The sequence below is a fragment of the Procambarus clarkii genome, chromosome 28 (genome assembly GCF_040958095.1).
Source record: "Procambarus clarkii isolate CNS0578487 chromosome 28, FALCON_Pclarkii_2.0, whole genome shotgun sequence".
NCBI classification, from domain to species: Eukaryota; Metazoa; Arthropoda; class Malacostraca; order Decapoda; family Cambaridae; genus Procambarus; species Procambarus clarkii.
Genome location: NC_091177.1, coordinates 9,207,871 through 9,233,480, shown reverse-complemented (window position 1 = coordinate 9,233,480; position 25,610 = coordinate 9,207,871). Strand labels below are relative to the sequence as shown.

The window sequence follows — 25,610 nt, the reverse complement described above, 5'->3', positions numbered from 1 at the left end:
GGGAGAAGGATGTGAGAGTATGGGTATAGGAGAATGAGGATGTGGATGTGAGTATGAGTGAGGGTGTGAGTGTGGGGGTATGAGTGCTAGTATGTGGGTATCTCGCTATGTGGGAGAATGTTTGTGTGTGGGAGTGTAAGTGGGAGGGAATTAACAACCCTCCAACACCGTTAACAAGTAACTGGAACACTTTAATCGAGCTTAACATTCTTGGGAACTAATTAACGCGTCGTTTGTGTGAATGCGTAAAACAGCACCAACAAAAAGCGAATATAATTAAATTCCATTGTAGTTTCCAGCTTCCAGTTGCAATCTGAACTGTACAAAAATGAGAGGTTTGTATAACACATTGTAATGCGCTGAGACATGACTCGCAGCCACCATCCCTCTCCTCGCTTACCCAAATGCGCTGAGACATCATCCCAGACACCAGTGGCTCGCTTACAATGTTTGTAAATGCTTAATCCATTCATTGACGATGTAACATTGTGTACTAGTTGACTGAACAGCTAAGAGTCGTCAGCCACTGGCTGCCCATAACTGCAAAAGTCATCTACGCTTTTGTACTTAAAGACGGGAAAAAAAGAGGACCTATTGTCCTGGGCAATCATTTCTGCTATCGCTTTTCCAGACAATCGCGAGTGATCATCGAAGCTACCTAGAGTTGTCATCTTCTCAGGTCTCGTAATTATCCCCAAAGGCTTCACATTCCCCTAAACTGTGTCTTCCCCTAAACTGCATATTCCCTCCCCCCTCCCCTAGGCTACAGTTATTCCTTAGGCTACAACTCTCCAAACGCTGTGAATCAGTCAAGGCTTCGAATTGCCACAGGTTGCTAATGCTCCAAGCCTGTGGGATAGCTAATGGACGCGAATCCCCCGTAACCAGATCAAAAGGTTTTGGTTATCCTGAATTCCACAGCTGTCTTGGTGATATGCAGTTCTCTGATCTATATATTACCCTTCCTGTTAAGCCTTTAGGCAGTAGAGCTTTATCTCTCGTCAGACGTGGAGAAAATATTTTGTCTGAGTACTTTAGGTGTTTAATAACAGAAAAAAAGGACGTCTGTTATCTTCATACATGTAGGATAGGATAACCTATCCTACATGTATGAAGATAACGGAAGTGACGACAACGTTTAGGTCCGTCGTGAACCAGGATGAAGTCGTCTTGGTAGTGGTCCAGGATGGACCGAAACGTCATTTTTTGTTATTTCGTGTGTGTGAACTCTGATATTTATTTCAACCGCGTTTTTGTGACTTATTATCTACAAAAAGATAACTTTTTTGTTATTAATGTTAGCTCTTTTACACTATTGTTTTCTATTGTAATGCGTATTCACTCGCATGTGAATACGAGTGAATCTACTCGTATGTGTATACGAGTCACCTCAAAGCTCTCGTATGGGGTGCACTCCTCTTTCAACTAAAATATGTCATTTAATTTTCACCGTATCTGTGGGAAGCGTTGTTTATGGAAAGCCAATATTTGCCAACCGCTTATCTGTTGATGTAGAGGGGACCTTTTTTTTGGGGGGGGGAGGGGTTCTCTTTGTCATTCTCTCCGGAATCTATACCGAGTCATTCTCCCTGTATTCAGCTGTTTGATTGTTCATGTACTCGTCATTTAGCTGTTTGACTGATACCTATCATTCGGGCATCTTTTCCCTCCATCAAAATCAGTTTCCACGAGTTTTTTAATATTTTTCCGCTTTCATTTCAATGTGATTTTATTTATTCCATTTTACAATGAAACACAGAGATTCCAGAGACTCGAATTTTTAATCCACATTGCAAGTGTTCAACAATCTTTGCTGACTGTTCACATTTCAGCAGCAATGGCTTGCATGGTACCTTACCTTGAGGTTACCTTGAAGTATTTTCGGGGCTTAGCGTCCCCGCGGCCCGGTCGTCGACCAGACCTCCTCGTTGCTGGACTGGACTGGTAGCAGCAGCCCCTCAAACTGCATGCCAGTCCTCCTTCAAGTACCATCGTGGTATTCATGTTTATTACATACCCAAAATACCTAGCCTTCCTCTCTTGATAATATCCAACATTCACATACGCTCACATTCGTCATTTTGCTTATTCTACATTCCAGCCCAAATACTTGGGCCAGACGGTAGAGCGACGGTCTGGCTTCATGCAGGTCGGCGTTCAGTCCCCCGACCGTCCAGGAGGTTGGGCACCCATTCCTTTCACCCTCGTTACATTCCAAATCCTTATCCTGGCCCCTTTCAGTGTTATATAGTCGCAAGGGCTTGGCGGCGCTTTGGCTGCTACTGGTTTCTGCTGACTACTGGCTTGTGCTGACTGTTGGCTTCTGCTGACTTGACTGACAATGCAGCCAAATTGTCAACCGGACTCTCCTTCATGTTGTAGTACACGCCAGCAGGTCTCAATCTGGTCCAAGGGTCGAGGTGTAGAGAACCTGCTGAAACCTTCATGGGGTCTGGCACTGGGGTCTTGCATGTGGCACTGGGGTCTTACATGTGGCACTGGGGTCTTACATGTGGCACTGGGGTCTTACATGTGGCACTGGGGTCTTACATGTGGCACTGGGGTCTTACATGTGGCACTGGGGTCTTACATGTGGCACTGGGGTCTTGCATGTGGCACTGGGGTCTTACATGGGGCACTGGGATCATACATGTGGCACTGGGGTCTTACATGTGGCACTGGGGTCTTACATGTGGCACTGGGGTCTTGCATGTGGCACTGGGATCTTACATGTGGCACTGGGGTCTTGCATGTGGCACTGGGGTCTTACATGTGGCACTGGGGTCTTACATGTGGCACTGGGGTCTTACATGTGGCACTGGGATCTTACATGTGACACTGGGATCTTTCTTACATGTAGCACTGGGATCTTACATGTAAAATATCCAGACTGTATTTTCGCATGAGTCGAAGCATTTTTTATCCCCTGCATCTCAGTGCATACAATAAACCTATATACATAAATTACCTAAAACAAACTTAAATCTGATGAAAAAGTCATAGATGCGCCATGCGCACTCGGCGCTAATGTTGACATTAAAACATAAAATACAAATTTAATTTTTGTTGATTTTACTTCGGCCCTTTATTCAGGTACTTGGAACTCCAAGAGTTCAGGCATAACCATTTGGAAAAAAAGTTATAGGAGTAAATATTTTAGTTTTGTCCTGAAAGCTTTATATAGAGACGATCGAGGACCACCCGTGTTCACATGTGGGGGGGGGGGGGACACCCGTGTTCACATGTGGGGGGGGGACACCCGTGTTCACATGTGGGGGGGGACACACCCGTGTTCACATGTGGGGGAGGCGAGGACATAGCCGTGTTCACATGTGGGGGGGGGGAGACACACCCGTGTTCACATGTGGGGGGGGGGACACCCGTGTTCACACAGGGGGGGACACACCCGTGTTCACACGGGGGGGGGACACCCGTGTTCACACGGGGGGGACACCCGTGTTCACACGGGGGGGGACACCCGTGTTCACACAGGGGGGGACACACCCGTGTTCACACGGGGGGGGACACCCGTGTTCACACGGGGGGGGACACCCGTGTTCACACAGGGGGGACACACCCGTGTTCACACGGGGGGGGACACCCGTGTTCACACGGGGGGGACACCCGTGTTCACACGGGGGGGGGACACCCGTGTTCACATGTGGGGGGGGGGACACCCGTGTTCACATGTGGGGGGGGGACACCCGTGTTCACATGTGGGGGGGGGACACCCGTGTTCACATGTGGGGGGGGACGTACCCGTGTTCACATGTGGGGGGGGACGTACCCGTGTTCACATGTGGGGGGGGACGTACCCGTGTTCACATGTGGGGGGGGGGACACACACCCGTGTTCACATGTGGGGGGGGACGTACCCGTGTTCACATGTGGGGGAAACAAACACCAAACATACAGCAATGCACTTAACAAACACCACAAAAGTTACAGCCCCGCTCCTGTGGCAGGTCAGTCAGTCCACTGCGGGCTCACCATAGCCCGTGCTGCTCTGAAACTTACGTTTCGAGCAGCTGAATCTAAAACAACAACAACAACTCAGTCACCCACAACACAACAACCACAACAACTACAAGACCATTCAACCATTTTTTTTTTTTCAGCGAAGCAGCAATTCAAAGCAGAAGTAAAAAAAGAGTCTTGAACGCACACATGATGGTATTTGATGTTAAATACAACGATACTAAACTTTGTAGCGTCACTGAAGACCATTAATGTGTAATTAAGGATCACTGAAGACTTTAACAACTTAAAAAAAAAAAATTGTGTCATTGCTCTATTTTTTAAGGGGTCATTTGAGGTCTTAGCGAGAAGATCAAGAGTCATACGCGACCATTAGCGAATATTTTATGGTAATCTTCATAAAACAAAATTATAATATGTATTGAAAATACAGACTTGGCTGCGGGGTGGCAGTTAGGATTTATACTGAGTTGCAAGCCGTTCTTTGCTATGTAAATATTGCACACATTGGGCGTTGAGCAAAGGTTGAACCTCTGTTGAAAATTGATTGGAAATTTTTGCTATTATTGAGATAATTATTGAGATAATTTGCTCAAAATTGAGATAATTAGGTAAATGTTTGCAACTTACAACACTGCAACAACACTGCAATTTTAGACTGCAACACTGCAACAACGCCGGGGGGAGATCTGGGGCTCCGGCACGCACTCAGCTCCTGGGCCCTCTGCTCCAGGTGTCACAACAAATCAAAAAAAGGTGTGCTAAAACGCGCAAAACGGCGACGCATAGAAAAGACGTTTCTTTGTGCCACTATGATTCATAGTACACCGTGTTTTGTCCGTTTAGCGTCAGAATACCACCACCAGCTCCCGGTGTAGGACGCCCACAGACGAGCTCATCTTGGCTAATCGATTCGTCTTTATTAGCTCACAGCCTCCCACTCTGTCTTTTGTCTCCCTATTAACGCCTTGTGGTGGGAGGAGGAAGGGGTTGTGGTGGGAGGAGGAAGGGGTTGTGGTGGGAGGAGAAAGGGGTTGTGGTGGGAGGAGGAAGGGGGTAACATTGAAGGAGTGAGGGACGAATGACGGAGATGAACTGGATGGGGGGGGGGGGATGCTGAAGCAGTTTGCACAGCTGGATGTCTCCAAACGTGAATTTACATATCACCTAACAGCGTCTCAGTCCTTTATATTCAAACCATTTGGACTGGACGGTAGAGCGACGGTCTCGCTTCATGCAGGTCGGCGTTCAATCCCCGACCGTCCAAATGGTTGGGCACCATTGCTTTCCCCCGTTCCATCCCAAATCTTTATCCTGACCCCCTTCTCAGGGCTATATAGTCGTAATGGCTTGGCACTTTCCCCTCATTACTCCCCCCAGTTCTTTATTTTCTCCAAGTTGCTTCCTGACAGACATTTGTTTATACAAATAATGTTTATAGACACGTCTTAAAAAATTTCATCGACGAATAATTTCGGTAATTGTTAGAAACTCAATAACAATAATAAAGTGATTAATAAGCATTCATTATTTACAAAAGTTGCAGTGTTTACACTGTAAAAAACTATCCTCATTACACAAGAGGATATATATGCAGATCCCATATACTGAACGCTGTTGAAGGGACTCCGAGGACCCCGAGGTCCACCCAGACCCCGAAATTAGTATGTTTTCAAGACCTCTGGACACTCCCAGAGAGCGCGGCCAAACTTTCTACAGCCATGCCAAATTTGACCGAATTCCTTTCAACGGAGTCCGAGTGCATCCCACTAGCTCTTGTGTTCAGGAGTGTCTGTCTCAGTCAAGTCTTGTGTGTAAGACAGTAACAGACTTTAGTGCCCCATAAATACCCATTAACATGGCAACTTTTCCTGGCTATAAATACCCATTAACAAGGAAACTTTGGTCAACACTTTTTCCTGCCTATCTTAATGCATCTAACTCTCTCTGAACTGCCAGGAAAAAAAACATTGCTAACAATTGAACATTAGTTTTTACTTTTCAATTAGATTTTATATATCATACTGCGTCAAATTTCAAGTGGTTTTGTCTAGACAAAAGGTTCGAAGCGTTCTGGTGGTTCGTTCTTCATTCGAACGAACCGTTCTGTTCGAACCTGCGCAGCTCACCTGACCTATAAAGGGCGATACTCGTGTTACTAAAGCACAGGAATTTCGACGCTGTGGTCTTTTAGTGTTAAGTGGGAGGACAGGTTGCTTATGAAGAGAAGTTATGTTATAGATTCAGCTACACGGAATAAGTTCCAAGTAGCACGGGCTATGGTGAGCCCGTAACTTACCTGGCACAGGAGCGAGGCAAGTAGCACGGGCTATGGTGAGCCCGTAGGGGACTTACCTGGCACGGGATGGGTGTGAAGGGAAGGGTTTGAGAACACGAAGGCGACTGTCAATATTAATTACCGTATGATTAAAGGAAGTTATTACAAGTTATTTATAAATTAATGACAATGAACTGCAAGGTATAATAAATGTATATTATATATTTTTTATTATTCTCTAATTATTATCTTTATTTTATTCACTGTACAAATATTACCAGCCCGTAAATTATAAGTAAAAGTATTTGAAAGTAATACATTATTAACATAATTATTGAGTTTATAAAAGATTTTGTTTTATACAGGAGAATACAGGTTGTGACTCCTGTTAGCTGGCTGACAGCTTTCCCTTCCTATAACTCATAGGACACTCATGCTTTATCTATTTTATTGACGATAAAACGATTGATAAAACGATTTTTGACTATTTTATTCACTATATTATTGTAGGGTGAACATCTTCACCCTATAAGTGTTCCCTAGAACACGACCGAACACTCGGTTAACAACAGGTTACCGAATTATAGCTAGGAGAATAGGGGAGAACAGGTAAGGATTGGCACCCAGTCAATTCTCCCTGACCAGGACTCGAACCCAGATCAAACTGCTCGCGAGGCGCAGGGTGAGTACTACCACTCCGCCATCAGCGATTGTTATGATGAGTAAACTTTATCATAAGTTTGATGACAGATTTCAGATAAAAAAAATCTGGAAAAATTCATTGGTAACATTATGGATAATCTGGTAAAGAATCATTTTACTGAGCAAAAAGCTACACATTTAAGGATTATAAGAAGTTGGGTGAGAAAGATGCTGAGGAGGAACGCTCTGTAGGTAAATACGAGATTAATCTCCCTCGTCTCTCAGTTGGTTGACTGATGAGAAGTTTCCTCAGTAAGACTTGGTTATGACAAACTGCGTCTCGCCAGTGAATTGTGAAGCAGGTCTCGCTCGCAAGAAACTTTAATTGAATACATTTACCTTGTCCCTTTCTCTCTCTCTCTCTCTCTCTCTCTCTCTCTCTCTCTACTCCCAACTAACAAGAGCCAGCATCAACTTATAAAGTTACTAACTTTAGGTGCTCCCTGCTTAAGTTTACATATATTGAGGGTTTCAAGTCCGCTTGAAGACTACCGTAATGATACAATATACAACTGCTTGTTTACATCAAATATGATAATAAATTGAATTCATTTCAAGTTGTGATCACTAAACTGAGCAGTGAAGAATTTAACTTACGATTATCTACGAATCAAGTTACCCAAGAAACCAATTTAACTTAAATGGTCAAGAAACTAATTTATACAAATTTGCTAAAATATATGAGAACGTTATAATTTGCCCGAATTGAATTCTACAAGTTTGTACGTGAATCAAACTGATGAGGGTGCTCGCGGGGGGTAACTGAAGTGCAGATCAGTTAACATTTAGAGATGAAGAGGCACAGGCCGGGGCTCCGTGACAGGGGGATACGAACCTGAGAGCCGTGCAGATCAAAGGCACGTTGAATATTCACGGAGAATTTTCATACTCCAGAGCTTTTATGTGTGTGTGTGTGTGCGTGCGTGCGTGTGTGTGTGTGTGTGTGTGTGTGTGTGGGGGGGGGGGGGGATTGTTGGTTTTTCTCTGCCCTTGGCAACTGTGAGCTTTGTTGACCAGGTAGGTACATGTGTGTGCTCTTGCAGGGTAAACGTGTGTAAGTTTGCAGGGTACATGTGTGTGAGCTTGCACGGAACATGTGTGTGTGTGTGTTCTTGCAAGGTGCACAAGTGTGGTAATTGCAAGCAATCCCTCCCATGCGCTGTCAGTCTGTACTCATTAGTCCGGAATCGGACGAAAATAATGCTGTCTGGATGGACTGGTCCATCCAGACAGCATTATTTTTTGACAGTATTACAGACAAGCATTTGGCCAACGTGACATTACTGGTCATCTGATATGGCCGGTCCTGGACGCCCTTGATCCAACCCGTCCTCACACCAAGTCCATTCCATCCAGCGGTCGACCTCAAAGACGCATTCATAAATTTTAACATGCTGTTCATTCAATACGGGAATTTTCTCATATAGAAATTAGTATTATGTATTTGCATATTGTGCATATTTAATTACTGGTTAGGTTAGGTTCTGTTGGCGATTATTTGTATTTGTAGTACGTGGGTGAAGCATTTACAGCGTTGTGGTTCGAACAAGAGTCGTCAGCGAAGCACATGTTCCGGAAGTGTTCGAACGTCAGCAGTTGTGAGTCGTGTGTAAACCGCTTTTCATTCATAAACAGGGGGTTTGGCGGGTGCATGGAATCACTTTTGGATCTTTGTTTGGAGGACGGGCTGCATTTACAGCGTTGTGGTTCGAACAAGAGTCGTCAGCAAGCACATGTTCCGGAAGTGTTCGGACGTCAGCAGTTGTCGAGTGTAAACAGCTTTCCGTTCGTAAACAGGGGGGGGGGGGGATTGGCGGCTGGACTTACAATCATTTGGCTATTATTTACCAGTAGGGGCTGGAGGCCAGACACGACCCGGGTGCCACACAGCCAGCCCTTGTAAACAAAGTCCAAATGCTCGTTAATTCAGACGTTAAACGACCAGTTCAAGTTCAAGTATGTTTATTGAGACAAGAAAAAAATACATCTCAAAGGGATAGGGTAGCTTAGGCTATTTCTACCACCCAACCCCTTGTTTATAAATAGAAAAGCTTTACATATTGACCTCTATCCGAACCACAACGATGTAAATGCTTCGCCCACGTACAACAAATACAAATAATTGCGAATAGAACCTAAACACCTAACATAACCTACGGCTAAATATACACAATATGCTAATGAAGAATAATAGTATATTATATTTGAGAAAATTTATATTTTGAATGAACAGATGAATTGATGAATGCGTCTTTGGGGTCGGTCGCTGGATGGAATGAACATGGCCTAAGGACGGATTGAGTAACTGTCAACAGAACCAAAACACCTAACCTTACCTATCCTAGACCTAACCATCTTGAGGTTATCTTGAGATAATTTCGGGGCTTTTTAGTGTCCCCGCTGCCCGGTCCTCGACCAGGCCTCCACCCCCAGGAAGCAGCCCGTGACAGCTGACTAACACCCAGGTACCTATCTTACTGCTAGGTAACAGGGGCATAGGGTGAAAGAAACTCTGCCCATTGTTTCTCGCCGGCACCTGGGATCGAACCCAAGACCACAGGATCACAAGTCCAGCTTGCTGTCCGCTCGGCCGATACATAAATATTAATATATATACGAGAAAATATAGCTCTTGACTACACAGTAACGATATGTCTTCGGGCCGGGGGTAGCCCCTTCACACCCAAGGAGTCAAGCCGCCTGACACTGAACCACGTGACAGAGGCTGTGACACAGAGTGACAGGACGCGTGACGCCTCCAAAAGCCTCCATAAGTCTATCTGGTGATGCCCCTTTGAAGTCAGATCTCGTAGGACATCAGTAGGAGTCTATTTTAAGCCCACACACATCCTTGGCTCTCAGGTCGCTTTCAGTGCTGAGCGAGGCGTGTTGGCTGGTCCGTACCTCAAGGCTCCTCAACTGGAAACCTGTTGGCTCGTTCATCCTGACTTGTAACGACGTTGTTTAACGTGATAAAGTGGTCGAAACGTATAACGTAAACACGGCGCATGCGCGCTGGTAGTTACGTTGTGTTTGCCACTGAACAAGTGAGTACTCTTACAATAGAGCAAAATGCGATTAAGGAAACATAAGAAGTAGAATAGAGATGACCAGGAGGTAGATGAAGGAGGGAAGGGAAGGGAAGGGAAGGGAAGGGAAGGGAAGGGAAGGGAAGGGAAGGGAAGGGAAGGGAAGGGAAGGGAAGGAAACTATCAGGGGTAAAGCACCAAGCCAATACGACTATATAGCACTGGGAAGGGGTCAGGATAAGGATTGGGGATGGGACGGGGGAAAGGAATGGTGTCTTAAGAAGAAGAAAATTATCAAAAAGATCAATAATAAATAAGGAGATCGATAAGAAAATGGTCGAGAAGAAGCAGATAAGTAAAGAGGAGATGATCAAGAAGATAAAGAAGACTATGATGAAGATAACCAAGTGGGATGAACTACCCCTGAAGAAGATAACCAAGTGGGATGAACTACCCCTGAAGAAGATAACCAAGTGGGATGAACTACCCCTGAAGAAGATAACCAAGTGGGATGAACTACCCCTGAAGAAGATAACCAAGTGGGATGAACTACCCCTGAAGAAGATAACCAAGTGGGATGAACTACCCCTGAAGAAGATAACCAAGTGGGATGAACTACCCCTGAAGAAGATAACCAAGTGGGATGAACTACCACTGAAGAAGATAACCAAGTGGGATGAACTACCCCTGAAGAAGATAACCAAGTGGGATGAACTACCCCTGAAGAAGATAACCAAGTGGGATGAACTACCCCTGAAGAAGATAACCAAGTGGGATGAACTACCACTGAAGAAGATAACCAAGTGGGATGAACTACCCCTGAAGAAGATAACCAGGTGGGATGAGCTACCATAACCAAGACACAGGTTATCATGGCTATCATACACGAACAAGTTTGAACACTTGGGGCATATCTGCATTTACTGAACTATAGTTAGCCCAGATTTCGGTGAACAATGTAGTCAGTTGAACAAACAACCACACACTGAAACCACAAGACTGTGATGTGTATATATATATATATATATATATATATATATATATATATATATATATATATATATATATATATATATATATATATATATATATATGAGGAAATAATGTAGTTATACAACGGGATCATACCCGCGTCCCTGGAGATCTCAGGCATACGCACTGCCGATTGAACCATGATGGGCCATGACCATTTCGACAGCATTTCAACCAGGAATTCTATCTGATTTACCTGGTCAGCTGCGTACGATAAGCTCAACCCATTCTCCTGTTTAGATAGTAGTTTTTGTAACTATGTACACCATTGTACAAAGATTGACGTTCTAGGCAATTAGATAGTAGAATTTTGTACTATTCACTTTACAGAACGGGAAATTAAGCGAAAAAACAAACTTAAATATTCCTAGGCCTAGTATAGCACACATATGTATTATATTAGGCCTCAGATAGCGTGCATTAGGCCTAGAAAGGTTAGGTTAGGTTAGCTAGTCTTTCCAACATAAGTAGAAAATAATTTTGTCCAACTCAATAGTTCAGATTTCTACTTTCTAATTTCGTTATACGTCCGTATAGATATACTAATGTCCTCATCGTTACTATAAGTCTATAAGTATTACCAAAACAGGATAGGCTGATAAGCTCGCTTAAAAATTCTAGTAAAAAAAACTGAACATGAGACCAAAAATATTGTTCTCAAAATAAAACTGAAATTTTGCAAAGAAAAACAGGGAGCAATGTCGCTCTCTGTCATTTTATTCACTTCAAGTGAATATGAGTCAAGGAAAGAGAGAGAAATATAAGATTTAGATTTTAGATTTAGATTTTAGATTTAGATTTTAGATTTAGATTTTAGATTTAGATTTTAGATTTAGATTTAGATTTTAGATTTAGATTTTAGATTTAGATTTTAGATTTAGATTTTAGATTTAGATTTAGATTTTAGATTTAGATTTTAGATTTAGATTTTAGATTTAGATTTTAGATTTAGATTTTTTATTCAGGTAAATGTACATACATAATGTTACAGGCGATGAGTCACAATAACGTGGCTAAAGTAAGTTGACCAGACCACACACTAGAAGGTGAAGGGACGACGACGTTTCGGTCCGTCCTGGACCATTCTCAAGTCGATTGAGAATGGTCCAGGACGGACCGAAACGTCGTCGTCCCTTCACCTTCTAGTGTGTGGTCTGGTCAATCTACATAATGTTGGATTTAAAGATAGAGATATTACATACAACACCAATGTATTGGTATAGGAATTATAGTATAATAAGTTAGAGAACCGCACACAGACTTCAAAGACTTCGATCCATCCATTGAGGTCTGGGTTACGTTGGCTTAGCGAAGAGCAAAGACGCGAAGCGCTCACACAGCCCGGGGTATAAGTGCATTTGGAGCCTGGTGCATCAGAGGCACAGACGTGTGAGGAGGCACCCTAAGGGTGTCAGACTATGTGTGGTGGAGAGCAATCTTTCTGTGCTCTCAGACTGAACGCCGCTCGCTGTGTCGCGCCTGTGAAATCTTCCAGATGTTGTGTGAAGTATTTTTATTATTATTATTTGTTTTATGCTGTAAAGGATGATCGCAGTTATACAATTTCCGACTTGTTCTGGCTTATGTTTTCCCACAGGACCTGTGCCAGGGATATATATATATATATATATATATATATATATATATATATATATATATATATATATATATATATATATATATATATATATATATTTGCCTGACTATGCTATGAATGTATTTCTTACCTGTGTATAATATAGATGTCTTTTTTTTACCTGTCTATGACATGAACACATTTCCTACCTGTCTGTGACCTTCAGCTTCTATGATATCTCTTCATCACTTACTTAACACATAAGTATATTTATTTTACAATTAAATTACGAAAAAAATCCGTTTAATACAAGCCAACTTACATTCCCTAACACAAAACTAATTTACGAGTCAATTACATAAGCATGAATAACACTAATTTACAAATACGTGTAAAAATGGCTTTTTCTTGTTTTTTGGAGAGAAGGGCATAAATTCTGACGAGAATTAACGTAAGATGCAAGATTCCCAGAGATAAATGTCTGCAAGGAATGTGCAGCTTATCTCGGGGTAATCCTAGACATCATGCTAATTACTTTTCTTCCTCTGAAGGAGACATTTTTTCCCCACTTGGGAAAATTCTAATAAGTATTTTTGCTGCATATATCCTTTCTTATATCCGGATACAGTTAATTATTACAAGAATATGGGTAATGTTTATATAAAATAAACTTTTATGGAGTAAAATTAGAATTGTTTATTTCTATGGCTTTGATCTGAAGCCCCCCCCCCCCTTCCTCCATGGTAATGTGGAGTGGAGGGGGGGCTCCACGTTAGTCCCCCCCTCCTTCATCTCCACGTTAGCCCCCCCTCCCCCCCTCCAAAACCCAAGGTATGGGTATTGGGTGCACAACACAACCATACCGAGTATTGTGCACCCCATACCACGTGTTGTGCACCCCATACCGAGTATTGTGCACCCCATACCACGTGTTGTGCACCCCATACCGTGTGTTGTGCACCCCATACCGTGTGTTGTGCACCCCATACCGTGTGTTGTGCACCCCCTACCGTGTGTTGTGCACCCCATACCGTGTGTTGTGCACCCCATACCACGTGTTGTGCACCCCATACTCTAGACCAGAAAGCCCTAATATCAGGACAATTCAAGGGTGGGAAATGGTCTGAAGTTGTCTGAGAGGACTGACGTTACTATAGGCCTCAGGTAGGGCACTAAAAAACAAATGAGTTATCCACTGCCGTGTCCGACCCGAGGTTATTGTAAAGGTTTCCCACTTCAGAATGCCACCCACTGTTATTGGCACCTTTGTAATGCTATAACGTTCAATTTTGCACAACTTTGTAATATCCTCCGACTTCAAACGTTCGCTCTGAAGCAATACCATCACTCTGTAGTCAAGTTAACCCAAGCAAATACTCTTGCAAATAAACTTACAAATAATTTGACTTGAGAATGGTCCAGGACGGACCGAAACGTCGTCGTCCCTACACTTTCTAGTGTGTGGTCTGGTCAGCAAATCTGTGGTGTTGTCTAATCCCTGAAATCACAAAAAGTTTGCGACTGCTCTAGGTAACTTTTAAATAAAAGCCCTGCTGGCCAACTTTAATTCTGTTCCACTCTCACTGGGATCAACACACTATAAACTCGGTCACCACTTGTGCTGGTGAGTTAGTTTCTGGGTCCCTGAGGGCCCTGAGGAAAGGGAAGGGAATCGTCAGGGGGGGGGGATTATCAGCCATTAGGAGTATATAGCACTTGGAAGGGTTCAGGATAAGGGTTTGGGATGGGACGGGGGAAAGGAATGGTGCCCCTACCACTTAATTGGACGGTCGGGGATTGAACGCCGATTTGCATGAAGCAAAGATGGTCGCTCTACCGTCCAGCCCAAGGCCCTGAAGAGTCAGGCAGGGCAGTTAAAACAGATAATACATACACCTGTATGATACTCCTGTGTGATAACACATACACCTGTGTGATAACACATACACCTGTGTGATAACACATACACCTGTGTGATAACACATACACCTGTGTGATAACACATACACCTGTGTGATAACACATACACTTGCGTGATACAGCTGTGTGATAACACACCTATCCATGACAAATGGAATGCATTAGGAAGTGATGTGGTGGAGGCTGACTCCATACACAGATATGATAGAGCCCAATAGGCTCAGGAACCTGTACACCTGTTGATTGACGGTTGAGAGGCGGGACCAAAGAGCCAGAGCTCAACCCCCGCAAGTACAACTAGGTGAGTACACCTGTGGAGACACCGCTTGACACTTCAGCCAGTTGACACACTAATTGTCATTAACACCTATTAACAATAATTACATCCCCGTGGTCGTTGGTGGTCGCTATGGTCCCATCCCCGTGGTCGCTGGTGGTCGCTATGGTCCCATCCCCGTGGTCGTTGGTGGTCGCTATGGTCCCATCCCCGTGGTCGCTGGTGGTCGCTATGGTCCCATCCCCGTGGTCGTTGGTGGTCGCTATGGTCCCATCCCCGTGGTCGCTGGTGGTCGCTATGGCCCCATCCCCGTGGTCGCTGGTGGCCCTGTGTCTAGTTTTGATTGTTGCCACCGGAGGCGGCTAGTTTATTGTGCACCCCATACTCATCCTGTGAGCGGTAGCGCAAAAAAAATGATTGCAGAGGGCACAAAAGGTCTTTATCAGACCTCAAAGCGGAGATTATTACATTAACAATTTCATTTATCCTTCACACCTTATAATTATAATGTCAGCTAGTTACACAAAATGTTACATTTCAACTGCATTGTATTTACAGTTAATCATTATACATTAATGGTAGATTTCATGTGAACATTCCAGTACGTCTATTTCTCGCCCATTCTCTCTAAATGTGCGTAATAAAACTGATAATAATTTGCATTTATTTAATTAAAATAATTACTTTACTAATTTATTTCACGGTATATTAAAGGAAATCGGGAACTATTAAGTCACTTAACGACCTTAAGTAATGTTATTACCTACTTATCCTTATTATTCAACTCTAGGAATAAATGCTGAGAGATGCTGAGACGAGATGAACCATCAAACTGCATACTTTACATATAAGTGTACATAAGTGTACTCTCACACTCATCACACTTAACTACGTAACTGTAGTTTAAAACACACGGCTGTTAAGTCCACCTTGTTCGCCGTGGATTAATTCATAAGTTGTTTTCCTCTACGGTCAAAAAAACAATTTCACTTTTTAGGTTTTCACTTTCAATAAAAATTCCACGGCAAGCCGCGCAAAAATAGTTATATTCCCAAATGTGGAAAGTTTTCAAGTCAACTTATCCGATACATTGCATTCAATATCTCGTTCCACAATGGCGGCCACGCGCCAGAAACAGAGATGGTGATTGGGAGGGAGTTGATGGAGGCAGCAAAGAGGGAAGTTGATGGAGGCAGCAAAGAGGGAAGTTGATGGAGGCAGCAAAGAGGGAAGTTGATGGAGGCAGTGATGGTTAGATGAGGAAAGCAATGGGGAAAAATGGAGTATCAGAATAGAAGTGTAGTCCCATAAGGCTTCGTGTTAGGACCCACGGTACTCCACAGTATTCCACGGTACTCCACAGTACTCCACGGTACAGTCGTAGTAGTAGTAGGCATCCATCAGTCTCAGGAGACTATGGAGTTGCGCTCTGGTTGTCGGTCTGGAGTGGCCTCACCAGGGCGCAAAGCCAGGTTAGGTTGATTCGGGGGAGAAGCTGTTACCCAGGCAGCAGGTCTTCCCCTCTCCGCGGCGCTGAAAGTCTCCAATGGAAAGGCAGTATAGTTCAAGTTGTTCGGGGACAAAGACAGTTCTTGCGCTGGTCGAGGTACCCCTCCTTGGACCGTCTCCCAGGACGTCCTCCACAACAATCAAAATAACATGATTACCAGTATTACCGTGATCATGGCAAGGGAAGAATATGCTGCGAGAGGAGCAAGAGTAGCATCAGCAACAAGAGTGGGACCCCCAGCAGCTGCAGCGAAGGTAGCAGTAACAACAGCCAGTGTTTCATCATCATTAGCAACGAATAAACAGCATTAGTAGCACCAGCAACAGGACATCACCTGCTACACGACCCGCAGGAGCAGCAGCACCGTTTGCACTACCTTCGTCATCAGCAGCAACAGCAGTAGCAGCAGTCGTTCCAGTAGAAGAAGCAGCAGTTCAGGCAGTAGCAACAGTAACGTCATCAACAGGAGCAGTGTGCAGGCCAGAAGTAGCAGGTTCAGAGAAGTAGCAGCAGAGTAATAAACAATTTCATTACGAAGTAGCATGCGTCGTTGACTGGTCCAAGTTTGGGCGCCAGACGAGAAATAAACACCCTCCATTTATCTCTTATTTAATCCAGTTAATCCCGCAATCTCCCAAAGTTTAGTAATCTATTACGTTAATCGCGATCACATGAACGCCGCTTTCTAAAACACAGCACAAATCTTCCATAAGAAAAAAACTTAACAAACTTCAAATGGGGGAAAAAAATCCTTCTAGAGGAAATTTTTTTGTAATACGATTTATTAAACATCCAATACGGAGAAAAATCTTTTACGGGATGATTAAGAAAAGTGCTCAATGCGACCGCGCTGCAGCCATAACATAAGTCATATTTAATTAAACCCAACGCGGTCATCAGCCACAGGTGTACAGGGACCTCTGCCTGAGCCAACAGGAATATAGGCACCATTTCCAGGCTTGTATTGACTCAACAGTTCTCACATATCATCAGATAATCCACTTAAGTCCAGATACCCTTGAGACACTCACCCCCTACTATTGTACTTACACAACCTTGCCTGGCATATGCACTTACATCAGGATATCAGAATGGATTTAGATCAGGATGCTTTGATGTGCACCCCATACTCAGTGAGTGTATCACTAGGATGGCGTGATGCACTCACACCTGGATAGACTGACATGCTTGTACCATGATAGTCTAACGCACTCAGGCACGAATGGTCTTCAGGTTTGGAGTGAAGAGTTGAAGATGCAATTATATATATATATAATTCATAAATATTTTTGTATTTTGGTTAAAAAATATTTTACCAAAAAAGTTGTCAAAAATATTCTCAATGATCTGGGTACTAAACTTGTTTAAATAACAAGATACCCAAGAGCTACCAGCTATCTTTTCCAGTGACAAGCACTCAAGGTGTCCCCACCAACATCCAAGAAGCTCTGAGGGCTCTATAACTTGTGACCCTTCTGTGTCACCTACGTAACCAGTATGGTAATCAGTCTGGTGTAATGAAGTCTACAAAATAAAACTCAGGTTATGGTAGGAAAGTCATATAAACGCATACACGGGACTCTCACATCTATCACATATTAATTAATGCATCTTACAATAATGTTCACTTTTCAGCTTAATGAACCTGTAAAACAGTTTATGCTTTGACTTAAACCTGCGACCAATTACAATACTCATTTATCCCGAAGGTAAACCATTCGTATAATTAATTATCTTGTGCTTTCACTGAGTGCCTCCAGGCACACGCTGGCACTGTTTACCAAGCTGCCACAGTGCCAGAGTGTCACTTGTGTTACTTCACTGAAGCTTCCCTTTGGCAATTATAGCCCGCCACATTGTAGGGAAGATATCTATAAAAGAATGTCTGTCTGTGTCTGCTCAAAGTTAGAGGTCAGACGCCTTGGGGTAACCTCATCCGATTTTGCAAGGGAAATGGTCTGGGGTACAGGACGGACATAGACTGGTCGTGATCGACTTGAGTTATAAACGAAAAAGAAAGCGTTGAACGTTGCGAATACAGTGGTCTGAACCCCACAAGGAGGGAGAGAATGAAGGGGTCTGAACCCCACAAGGAGGGAGAGAATGACGGGGTCTGAACCCTCAGAAGGAGGGAGAGAAGGACGGGGTCTGAACCCCACAAGGACGAAGAGAATGACGGGGTCTGAACCCCACAAGGACAGAGAGAAGGACGGGGTCTGAACCCTCACAAGGACGGAGAGAATGAAGGGGTCTGAACCCCCACAAGGACGGAGAGAATGCAGGGGTCTGAACCCCCACAAGGACGGAGAGAATGACCAGGGTCTGAACCCCACAAAGAAGACACCAAACGCGCAGAACAATGGAATATGCTCACTATAATTCTCCATCGCTGGCTTCATCATATCAGAAATATTAGTCTCGCTTTATTTTAATACTGAAAGTCTGAACGATGAAAAGGCACAATTCGAGAGAGTGAGAGGTCGCTCAGCACAGAAAAAGTCAATCTTTTGCTAATCTTCAGCCAGTACTTCGCAGAGGTAACAAAAAGTAGACTTTTGAGGAGAGAGATCGTGGTGGTTGTGTGGTGTAGTCCTCTCTCTTCATCCCGTTATTGCGATTCGACGTGTCCAAATGCTTCCCGAGTGATAAATGCTGAATCGTGTCCCACAGTATTCTTGGCAGAAATTCTCTCAGTTCCTTGTAATAATCCATCCTGTATATAAGATTACTGTTCCCTCCCTTTTGCTTTCCCTACCGACCTCGTCTTTACTTCCAAAAGGTACTGGAAGGTCAACACACGGTGAGTATTAGATATATAATGGCTGGTTTGTTGTTGCTTTCGTACTAGTGGGCTTAAAATTATGTTTAATTTCGGACTTAAGCAGGTTTTTTTGCGATGGGGTTTAGGTTTAAGTCCAAGCAATTAACTCAATAGCTTAGTTCTCCATGTCTCTGTTCCCTTACAAGAGAGGGAATGTCTCCATGTCTCTGTTCCCTTACAAGAAAGGGAATGTCTCCATGTCTCCATGAAGTTCTCCATGTCTCTGTTCCCTTACAAGAGAGGGAATGTCTCCATGTCTCCATGAAGTTCTCCATGTCTCTGTTCCCTTACAAGAAAGGGAATGTCTCCATGTCTCTGTTCCCTTACAAGAAAGGGAATGTCTCCATGTCTCCATGAAGTTCTCCATGTCTCTGTTCCCTTACAAGAAAGGGAATGTCTCCATGAAGTTCTCCATGTCTCTGTTCCCTTACAAGAAAGGGAATGTCTCCATGTCTCCATGAAGTTCTTCATGTCTCTGTTCCCTGTTCTCTCAGTCTATATTGCTATTATTAAAGTCACTTATTATTAAGAGATTAGCTCCATTCCTCTTTGTAACTGATGTAGGCTTCTCTGTGATGGTCGAAGTTGCTTTTCTTTTGAACAAATCCACAAGGGCCGTGACGAGGATTCGAACCTGCGTTTCTTTTGTATGTGATATACTCCTTCCTGTCTGGGTCTCTGTCATTCTTTGTCGGGTGACGGGTTAGGTGTCATACCTGCTAGCTCTTTCTGTCAAAAGCTTGAAAGATTTCATCACACATTTGGTAACGTGTGACAGATCTTTTCACAGCACACAGCTTCATTACTTTGCACTTGCTTGAATTAATCTCCAGTAGCCACTTGATGAACTATTCCTTCTTCAATTTTTCCAGTACGGTGGCATACATTTGACTGTGAACTGTGTTGGCCTTCACAGTGTTATGGCGCCAGTATAGTGCTATTGTTTCATCATACACAAAGACTATCATGCTTCCGATCCCTTCAGCACCGAATTCACTATTACTGTATAAAACATTTTGCTAATATTAAAGCACAGTTAACAATGCTTGAGCTTATCAGTTGTTTATCGTGTGACCTTGTCAGTTTACTGTGACTGTCTGTGCGTCTGCTGTGTTTGTCAGTGTGTCTGCTGCGCCTTTGTGTAACAGGGGCCAGATTCACGAAAGTACTTACGCAAGCACTTACGAACGTGTACATCTTTTCTCAATCTTTGGCGGCTTTGTTTCCAATTATTAAACAGTTAATGAGCTCCGAAGCACCAGGAGGCTGTTTATAACAATAACAACAGTTGAATGGGAAGTTTTCATGCTTGTAAACTGTTTAATAAATGTAACCAAAGCCGTCAAAGATTGAGGGAAGATGTACACGTTCGTAAGTGCTTGCGTAAGTGCTTTCGTGAATCTGGCCCCAGATCTGTCTATACTGTTCTTGCGTCAGTCCTGTCGCATTGATCCTTTTACGATATATTGAGCGACGGAGGGAGAGCTTCTTGTGACAACATGGGGTCCTGAGCATGTGCCTCTTCAATCAGCGACACGTCTGGTGGTGTCTGAGAAAAGTGGTCCGAAATGGAAATATATTCAGAGCGCGGCTGTGTTTCATCTGCCGGCCCGCCCGCGAACATCGCTCACAGAAAATGGTTCGTTTTCATTTCCGACGGAATGTTCCAGCAGTTCCGGATAAATGGCATGTTTCTCTCTCACTTTCTAGAGTGCCGAGGCTTGGTAAATTTTAAGTTATTTCATACTAGATGGGGGTACCCGGTAGTACCCGGGTCTTGTGTGCTGTACCATAGATATAGGTTTCAGATCTGAACAAATCATAGCTTTTTGTACTGGTGCTTTCAGGTCGTTGGGAGTCAGTAATTTCTTTCCTATCAGACCTGAGTGTTTGGAACAATATAGTTTTGACAGCAGTGATTCTCCCCCACTTTTTTGTATTAATACATTAGGTACATCTGCATTAGTGCAGCTACCCTAGACTATATGAAGTGGAGTACAGTGTGTCAAAAAAAGCTAACTAGGTGATGGTAAAAAATCCCCATCACACAGGATGGTTAGTCATACCGAGGCATGTGATAAGCGGTCTGCACTGGCAGACTCCAGAAGCATTTTGAGGATATCAACACAAGATTGAATAAGGCAGCAGTGGTAATAAAAGTCCCCATCTCGCAGGATGGTTAATCATACAGGGCCATATGTTTAGTAGCCTGCACTGGCCCCCTTCTCCTAGTGTGTAAAATTCTCTGGAAAACTAAACCCCAATTTCAGACTTCAATATGAAATCGCTGAGATTTGGAGTAGGAGCCGATTCTTCTTAATTAAATTAAGGCGGAGCATGAGGAATTGACCCAAACCGGCACCCCCCCCCCCAATACACCCCCCAAGACCCCCCCCCCAATACAATCACAAATCACAAGAAAAATATGTTAATCACTCATAATGTTCGATAATATGCTTATGGTTTCTGATGTATATATATATATATATATATATATATATATATATATATATATATATATATATATATATATATATATATATATATATATATATATATATATATTGTATGCTTCCTGTCCCCGGCAAAATGAATTACTATTAAATTATTATATTAATCTGTTTACTCGCTTTAAAACTCACAATCTACTATGTAACAACAAAATCAAAATAAACAAAATATGCCCCTTACCACTTTGCCAATATTGATGCCCAGGTTCAGAAGTCGAAGCAAGCGTTAATATTACGGTGCCTGAAGTGTCAATAAAGCGTGTAAGTTTGTTTCAGGTTGTAATACGTTAAAATTACAAAGCATTAAGTGTGAGGACAGTGTTGGGGTCAGTCATGGGGTCTTGGTCAGTTCCAGCTGGTTCTTAAGAATTTTCTAACTATTCTTGTAAAGCAAGAATAATTTAATGCTATTTGTCGACCACATGGCGAATGTATATTGTTCCGTGTTGCCAAACGAGTGAGATAATCATGCTTCCCAAATAATCAACTATACGAGATAATCAACCACACGAAATAATCAACCACACGAAATAATCAACCACACGAAATAATCAACCACACGAAATAATCAACAACACGAAATAATCAACCACACGAAATAATCAACCACACGAAATAATCAACAACACGAAATAATCAACCACACGAAATAATCAACCACACGAAATAATCAACCACACGAAATAATCAACAACACGAAATAATCAACCACACGAAATAATCAACCACACGAAATAATCAACCATACGAAATAAACATATGAAACAATCAAATATACGAGACAAGCATACGTGCATTAGGCATCTTGACTCATTAAAATTTCCTCTTTTCACATCAATTTTTTTTTCCTAAGAGAAGAGTGGAAGTCAACATGGGCGGGAATCCCGCCCTTGTGGATCCACACCGACAGCTGATAATCCCTTCTCGCCCTTCCCATCCTAAGAAAAAAAACATTTTGTAAACACATCTCTATTTGGCGCCAACTTCATTGATTCAAATCAAAACAAACGCCGGTATTTATTTACGCACTCGACCAATCACAGCCCTTAATCCTCTGGCTGCTTGCGTGGTTGTAATTGTTGAATTTTATATTATTGCGTAATTAGTGTTTAGTGGATTGACCCCTTTTTTTAGGACGATATATATCTATATATGTTGCTTTTTTGCTTTATTTTCAAGTTCTCAATTTTTGGTGCTTTGAACCATTAACACTTGAATAAAGTATTTGCATGCCAATTACTCAATAAAATGAGATCTAGTTGTTGGGCCCCGTCTTACTAGTTATTAAAACAGCTTATTCCAGAGTCTTATGGTTCGATTACTGAAGTAAAAATGCCCTCATGTATATAAAATACCTTCAATAAAATACTATTTGTTAATTGAACCAGATGGCCTGGGTATTATAAATTATACTGAGGAGCGGACCCACATACTCTGGTGAAACTAAAGTATGATTCTTTAATTCTGTTTGGAATTAATTCTGATTGGAATTTAATTTGATTTGGGGTTAATTACTGATTCATTACCAGAGCGTTATGCACACGCTGCGCGTCTCTGATGCTTTAAGCTGACTTTAAGACACATTAAGCTTTATGCTGGTGATTTACTCACTGTGTAAGGGGGGGGGAGACATATTAATGGTTTCCACTTACCAGACGCTTGTGGGTAGAATGACCCGTCACGCTGATGGCTGACCCGTCACACAGATGTCTGCCCGTCACACAGATGTCTGACCCGTCACACTGATGGATGACCGTCACATTAATGACATCGTCACACTGAAGATAACAAGTCACACTGACAGTATCGCCCAGAGTGCGCTGGCTCTCAATAACACTAACTCAATTTTCAGAGTCACACTTATGAGCACTACACAACACAGTGTTCAGATAGTAACATCTCAACTCAAGCAACAAAGTGTTCAATAAGTGACAGTTGCATAAACAATGTGTTCAATAAGTGACAGTTGCATAAACAATGTGTTCAATAAGTCGCAACAAAAATGTTCAGCAAGTCACACTAATAGCAACGAGGAGTTCACATCACGCTAGTAGCAAAGTCACTCAGTGTGAGGGTCACACTGAAAAGAGCCCAGGTTAGTGAGACCTCTGAATCACAGTGGTAAGCGGCTCACACTTAAAGTCACTTATTAAAGTCACTCTGGAAATAGCGGTGTTCAACAAGATACTGGAAATAGCAGCGTTGAACAAGCCACTGGAAATATCAATATAACCTGAACAGCAGTGAGTAACGCTATCAGCTCACACTAGGTGAGCTTGTGCTTTGTTCTCGGACAGAAACCTTGATACAAGCGTTCGAGTCCCACTGATAAGAAATATTTAGTCTCACACTATTTAATAAGTGATCAGCGAGTCACTCTTATAATCTGCAGTCAAGAATTCACAGAAAATTGTTCAGTGAGCTACACTGATATTTGTTCAGTGAGTCCAATAAGTTGTAAGCTGACTGCGCTAAAGATCATTCCACGCAACTCTTATAGAGATGATGTTTATTGCTTACAATACTGTAGCTTCTTTCGGTGTGTAAATTCCCCCCTCCCTTGTCAAACAGCCATTCCTACGTATTTTGCATGTTGTGATCATGTTTCCTATCATGCTTGACGAGATACGGTACCTATGGTGAGTGCTGCATAGTTAAGAAGTGGTCTAACGTATGTGGTATACAGAGTTCTAAATGATTCCTTATATGGATTTCTTATGGGTGTCCTGAAGTTGCCCAGTTGTGCAATTCATCAAGAACTGTATCCAGCTTGTGTTGTCAGCTACTGGAATGTGTGGGTGTACTCATCTAATTGTGTACTCATGGGTGTCTGTGGGTGTACTCATCTTGCGGGGCTTGACCTCTGCTCTTTCGGCCCGCCTCTCAACTGTCAATCAACCAACTGTTACTAACTACTAATTTTTTTCCACACACACACACTAGACCTCAGTACATAGCCTAGGTATGAACGTTAGTAATTATAAACAATCATTTCAAATTTGACGCTTGTCAAATAGCGAGAACGAACGGGATTTCGTCAAATACAAAAGATGAGTTTAGTACTATTCAACAACAAAAATAATAGCAACGTTAACCTCAAGAAATTAGGTAAACACGAGGACACGTCTCAACTGTATGACAGGCGGAACCCAAGAGCCAAAGCTTAACTAGGTGAGTACAGGTGTTAGGGGCTGCTCTCCTCATGTACTGTAAATATATATATTATCTAGAATGAAATATACATATAACTACATATAGCCTCATCCTGGAGATATGACCCAACAGGGCTTAGAGAGCCGAGGTGTTCTTGAAGGACATGTCTCTTATATGTTGAAAGACTTCAACTGCCACTTTAATTTAAAAGATATATGAAAAAGATTCCTTTAGAGGTTAATTTATAGAAACATGCATAATTATGCACAATTTCCAAACGTAGTATGTCACTGATTAATGTTGATACACGAATCAGTCGAGTCATTAACTAATAATGAAAACAAATAATAATAAATAAATTAATAATAATAATATTTTATTAATAAAATATTTATAGGAACATGTCACAGTGGTTAATTAGTAGATTCAGAAATGTTATATGCTATAAAGCCACTAGGTGCGGACAGCGTTTCAGGCAGTTGGTCTGCATCGACCCCGTTACCTCGTGAAATACAGTCCGGTTATCATTATCCGGCACGATGGCTTCTTTAACCGGTTGCCAAAATGTTCAGACTGCTAATCACTGTTCTTCGGGGCCTCTAGTGACCTCGTAATTTAAGTAGCGTCACTTTTATCTTTCTTTTGTCTTGTTCTTGCGGCGGTCCGTATACAATATATTTATGGGTTGGAAGAAGCGGCCACTGGTCCTTAAGGGACTTGAATAATTTTAAACTCAGTAACTACAAGTTCAATCACAAGTCTGTGTTTGAGAGAGAGAGAGAGAGAGGTACAGAAGATCCATATAAAGGAAAGCCAAGGCTTTT

At 42.6% G+C, this 25,610-nt stretch overlaps 1 protein-coding gene across 1 annotated transcript in view; it reads right to left on the bottom strand.

Moving 5' to 3' along the window:
* Positions 1-23,841, bottom strand: part of LOC123755079 (uncharacterized) — a 106,841-nt gene extending 83,000 nt beyond the window's left edge. The window contains exon 1 of the mRNA XM_069332874.1: positions 23,286-23,841. The gene's annotated coding sequence lies outside the window, so the exon portion shown is untranslated. The remainder of the gene's footprint in view (positions 1-23,285) is intronic.
* Positions 23,842-25,610: the final 1,769 nt, after the last annotated feature.